The sequence below is a fragment of the Passer domesticus genome, chromosome 3, assembly GCF_036417665.1.
Source record: "Passer domesticus isolate bPasDom1 chromosome 3, bPasDom1.hap1, whole genome shotgun sequence".
Taxonomy (NCBI): domain Eukaryota; kingdom Metazoa; phylum Chordata; class Aves; order Passeriformes; family Passeridae; genus Passer; species Passer domesticus.
The window spans coordinates 73,557,315-73,563,811 of NC_087476.1; positions in this window are offsets into that span (position 1 = coordinate 73,557,315).

A 6,497-nucleotide genomic window follows, 5' to 3' on the forward strand; every position below is an offset into this window, starting at 1 on the left:
GGATGCTCCCACAGCCCCAGTGCGCTTGCAGAGCCAGAGGAGTGAACTCAGAGAGCGCCAGCAGCATGGCTTTTCAACACAGGGTGCAAAGCTCAGGCTGCCTGTCTGGGCTCACCGCCACCCCTGGCTGCTGGGAATCACAGCTGCTCCATCCAAATCTGGGGCAGGAGCTGGGCTGGCTGCAGCATTTGGCCAATACAGCAGGTGCCATAAAGGAAAAAATATGTGTACAAGTAAGTCTTCTGTTTGGTCATTGTTTATCTGGGTCAGCTGCTCGCTAAGAAGGACAGACTTGCTCTTGGCACCTGCCCTCAGTGCAGTGTGAGTCTGTCCCATGTGGCTTTGCTTCTTACAGGGATAAAACATAGCTCCAGTAGGCCAATAATTTAAGCATAAGAGTTTAAGTTTTCATTACTTTCCTAAGTTTTCTTTCCCATGCTTTTGCAGCACTCAGTGATCCACTCTGGAGCACAGTTTTTCTTTTTATTATTTGCTCTATTTTTGAGGTAGCCATTTCAGGTCTCTAGTTGCTAAACTACAGCACATCTAATAGGCCCTTGTCCAGAAATAGTCATTGAGTGTGTCAGAAAATTAGGGCAAAAAATCTTAACTAACTGTAAACAGATGAGACAGGATCTTATTCTTATTCTTATTCTTATTCTTATTCTTATTCTTATTCTTATTCTTATTCTTATTCTTATTCTTATCTTATTCTCCTTATTCTGAAGGCCTAAAATTTAGGTGTCTAGTCTAAACTAATCAATCTTACATCCTCTCATCAAAGGAGAAACTGTCTTTTTTAAAGAACAGTTTGTTTAAAAGTTGGGCAGTTAAAATATGTGGCCCTTACAAGGTGCATATGTCTTCTCTTAACTTTTATGGGAATCCTGCACAACAAACTGAAACAAGAAGCCCCTTTTGGGTGAAATGGAGCCCACCATTGGTATCTGCTTCCAATGTGAACCTACCATGATTAAAAGTTATTTCACTGAAGGGCTTCTTAATAGCTCAGCAAGGAATAAATAGTCTGAGCTGGCTAACAGCAAGTGGCCTCCACTACACGGAGATTTTCAGCATAGTCTCCTCAGCTGTTGTGAAATATATGTCTCTGCTGTTATAAAATGGCTTTCATGAACAAATACAAATGTGTAAAAAAGATGTGTTAAAAGCAAAGACAAATGAACACACAATGAAATAATTAGAAACAGATGACAATATACTGCTGTTTGAAAAGAATGTTTTTAACTTGGTTCTATTAATGTACAGAGACCCGCAAAGCTCTTAAACATCGAAGAAGGTTTCTAACACATAGTAAGTTGCAGAAAAGAAATGAATAATTAAAAAATTCTTCCATTGCTCTTTCAACAGTGTACAAGCATTGCAAGGACAATATTCTTTTTCTGTACTTCCCCTAACTTAAATCACATTGCAAAGCATAAACACTACATTACACATAAAAACATAATGTGCATGCAGAATCATTTTTATTGAGCAGGCAATCTGCCCATGCTTTCCATGTAAGTTTACAATGGTTTCTCTTCTACTTTTGTTGGCACAAGTGGTATTAGGCACACACCAGGATTTAACTACTTTAAGTCATAATATTCTTTGGCCAAACTGCAGTGAAGTCAATGGAGATTGTATTTTGGGATCCTTTATTTTCAAAGTCTTTTGGTATTTCAGAGGATAGTTTACTGTTCAGATCTTCTCTTCCAGAAAATCAAAATCACATTTTGCTATTTCCTTCTCCAACATGATGATAAGTCCCGGATTTTCTTTTGTTAACACCCAAGGACATGTGAGGCAGGACATCCTGCAAGCAGCTTTGTGTATAGCTGTTTTTTTCCCACTAGTGTCTAAGACATCAATTTCTAAACATTACACAATAATGCACATTTAATTCCAGCTTTTGGGTAGAAGTCAAACATGAGAGTTTCGTGACCAGAAGGTCAGAAAACAGGCAGGACTGTTTCCTGGCAACCTAATGGCATTTGGCTTTATAGCTTAATTTCATACTCTTCAGGAATCTTAATTACATTCTTTGCAAGGAAAAAAAAAACAATCTCAGATACTGAATTAAATCCTGGAAATGGACAGTTCTAGCAATATAGTATATAATCTTCTAAAAGTTGGTGAACTGTTGAACAGGACAGTCTCAGTAAGGAATATTATATTTTTGGCCATGGGCCTTTACCAGAATTTGTAATGTGTTACATGAAAAGCTCAAACCACATGGCACAGACAGTCATTTGTAGAAAACTTTCTGCTTCTTCATGCTCTGAGACTAATGTCAGGAGCAATTCTCATGGATTTCAGAAGAAAGAGACAGCTGACCACAGATTTGGCTCAGAAATCAAGTCTTTTGCCTCAGGGGCCATTCTTTTCTAGAGGGCAAGTAAATATTTTTACAGACATGAATGGAACTGGACACAAGATGACCTGGGACATCAATCAAAGTTAAATTGCTTCTTAAGTGAGATGTGGAAAGAAGATAAGACTATTTTATTCATTGCTAATATTATGATATGTTTGGGTAGAGCAGAAAGGATCTCACTACACTACAGAAAGATTGTGCTTACAATCTAAGTGATAAAAAAGACTAAATGCAGAAAAACTACATTTGCTCCCTAGCATCAGCTGCAACAGGACAATGAATGTTGGCTTGTCAAGAGTAAAACATTTTATAAAAATGTCTTCTTTTTTCTTGGCCCCAATGTTTTCCACCTATCCTGAAAAAGAGAGCCTATTATAATTGGAAGTGAAATTGCAGGACCATGAGGGTTTATTAATTTTTAAGGGGTTTGTGTATATCAATCTATTTTAAAGCAATTTTTTAAAAAAAATATGCAAATAGGTTTCTATATTGAAATCTAAGATGGATAAAATTGTAAACAATTAGTCAAATTGTTTTTAAGCTGTTAACTCAATATTTGCTCAATATTTGTATCACTATTTTGTAATTTGTGGGTATGCTTGCTTTAGACATTCCTGCCACTTTTCACAAGCCTGGTAACCGGGAATCTTGTACTCAAAATGCAGTAGTTCTGACATTCCAATGGCTTGACATTTACATTTCCTGACTCAGATGTGGTCAAAAGGTGTCCTTCACTGCATCATATTAAATTTTGACCGCTCATTTAGCAAATTACAGAAAGGCAGCTATCAATCATGGACTTTGTATATATTTTCTTACAGAAGGTCCAAATACTGCAACCTTTGTCTAGAAAATTTTCCATGTAAATTAATTTTGGCCTTGCATTTCCAATGAGAAGAAATGAGCACACATCTAATGTTTTTAAACATAGAGAATAGCTTCATAGCTTACAAATCTGCTTGCTGATTTCAGTTTTGTCAGGATGTAGACTTTCCAGAGACAAATACAATCATACGGAATCTAGGGAAATGGGTGTTTTCATAAATGTTTAAGGGATCATTCACATAGCCAAAAAAGAGACAGATGATTGAAAATTAAAAGTTCTGATAGTGGTCCTTAAGATAGTATATAGGTGTTGAATGGCTTGAATATCACAAAAATTGCTGAGGTTCATTTATAAGTTGAAAGCCAAGATGTGGCTTTAAGTAGTCACTTCTTTGATTAGAGAACTCTGACTTTACTGATGTTTGTCCTTCAGCATCTTACCTTGAGTCTATCACTTCTTATTTGAGCAGTATAAGGCTGTTTAATCAGGCATTCTTGATCTCAGCAGAATGGAGAGAGATCATTCCAGACCTAACGTCTCTCTAGGCTGGTTGGTTTTGTCACTGTAAGTATGCTCACTTTATGCTAAGCATAAGGAATGCCTAACCTGTATTTTCCTTGAAGATATTCCATCTGGTGTGAGCACGGAAGGAGGCAGCATAAAGCTACAATGTCACCAGGAAAATTCTCAGTTACTGAGGTAACATTTGGAAGATTTACAGCTTCTAGGAACCATCAGGCTGAAGTCCTTAAAACCCTGGGGAAAATGTCCTCTTCTTATACTACAAAGTTTACACAATTTCCCTCCCGCCTTGTTTGTGTGATTCAGACTCAGTTGCTGCTCTTACCAGCTGCCTTTATGGGTGGCATATCCATGCATTGTGTGGGAAATGACCCCACAAGTAGAGGATGGACAAGAGGACCTTGTATTTTAAGGCCCTTTTCTTCTAGCTGGGTAAGCTGACATAATTTGTGGTATGACTCTTTGAATTCCAGACTCTATATATGAGAGATAAATGAGTGCACAAAACACAAACCTAGCAGCAACTGAAGCTTGCCTTTTTAATCTGTTTTAGTAGTCCATGGAGAAGGTGGAAGGTTCCTGTGGGGGTTGTTTAAAATTGTCCTCCACAGCTGCTACTGTCTTTAGGGAGTAAAATGCACTAGAAAAGGTTCCCAGGAATAGAATCATAGATTCAGAATATCCTGGGTTGGAGGGGACCCACAAGGATTGAACTCTGATAGCTGATATTAGGCTTCATGAGTACTTGCCCCTAATTGTTGTGTTCAGTTCTTTTTGATTCACAAGAACATTTCAGTCCAAAGAAAAACACAGGTGTCTGCCCTTCAAAAAACTTCTGGTTGAGGACTCTGGATGGATGGAACTTGTGTTACCAGAGGTTAGAGAGTGTCTGTCTGGCAAACAAATGCTATAAATCCAATTAACTTCCCAGAGCAGGAAACTCATTCATCATAAAAATCTGCAAAATATATTTTATTTTACTCAGTGATTAAAATGTTAATTATGTTCATTCTTTAAAAGAAATAAAACAAAAAACGTGCTAATGCAGAGACTGACTTGCTAAATACAGCTTCTGGAGGAGCCAAGGTGAAGTGTTCACCTTGGCTCCTCCAGGAGGTGGTTCATAATTCAGAAATTTTGAGGCTCATTGTGACAATTCAACACTGTTATTAGTTATCAGGAGTTTCTACAAAATATTGTGAGAGATAGGGAATTACAATCATCCCCAGTCTCATGGGTTTCAGATCAGGAGCATTATATATTTGATTGGCCAAACTGGAGCCAGAGAGCATCATCAGTCATAACTTTCTCTTAAAGTTAATTGAGTTCACCCATTTTTTCGTCCATTAGATGCATGCAGAGAATTTGTAACACAACATTCAAGTCTCATCATCATAAAATGACACTCTGGGCAATTCTGAATGGCACTCTTCATCTTTTGTTTATTCTTTCCCAACCCTCTGTAAGGTAGGTGTGCCAGTGTCTAAGTATGAAACCACAGACACATGAGGCATGCATCTCAGGGTTTCTGTCATGCACATGCATGCAAACTGATCAATACAATATTACAGCCAATGGAGTAAACCTTAAATGAAATTTCTCACTCCTGCAATAGGAGGAGAATTCAGCCTTTTTATAAATGCTCCAATTTCAAAGTAATCCTATTCATAGAGCTGCATCTGCAATGTGATTATCTGAGCAGGTTTATTATATGCAACTTTGTGTTATCTGGATGGAAAGTTCAGGAGAATAAATCATGTTAAACAATAGCTACTTTATCTTTGTTCATTTTACGGAGAAGTATTGGTGGAATACAATTACTCTTAGAAACTTAACACATCTGAGTTCTGCAAGGCTGGAAATAAAAATAAAAGTCCCCAACACAATTAAAAAAAGAATATTATTTTGTAAGAAAACTTAGATTTGTTGAGTAGTGTTGGATGAAACTGGGCTTCTTTTTCCTACTCTTATCTAAATCCATCTCTAGCAAAAATCAGTGCAAAAGGAAGCACTAAAATGTATTTTATTTTTCTGCACATCTTTCGTTTTACATTTTGAATGTATTTCTCCGTACTGTAGCTTGCTTGAACAAATACTTTTGTTGTAAACACTTTCAATTGTTTAGACAAACTAAATGTCAGCCAGTACTAAATGCATTTGCAACAAGAAATACACCAAATCAAAATAATGGCACATGTATCTCAGGCACCATTAAAGATCTTTAAACAGCAGTGTATCCAAAACAAAAATTCTACATCAAACATAGAAACACATGGTTAATCTGTTACATCTGTTTAGTTAAGTGATGGCCTTAATTACTTTTAGTCACCCATGACTCTCATGAACAGTCTCCACTTTAGATTCAGACATTTTTCCATTTCTCTAATTAGGATTTATTCATGTGTAAACAAGCTCGACATTGGTTTACCCACATACATTTATGTTTTTACTGTGTGGCCTTGCAGAGCAATTCCTGCATGCTTTCTGCCTATTCATATAATTAGCCTCTTTGTCCCACATGTAAACCTCAGCAATAACTTCTTGACCAGTGATTTTAATTTTTTCCCCTCATAAATAGGTTTTGAAAGGAATATCCATAGCTTGAACCTTGAATTTCATAACCATCTTTCTGATAATCAGGAGGCTGTGCTTTCTCACACATCCCTTCATCCAAATATACAGAACGGGGGTATGTCTGGATTATTTTTTCCCTTCTCCTCTTTTCCACATCATACTAGGAGTGGATGGAGCATGGAGAGATTTCCGCAGGCAAAT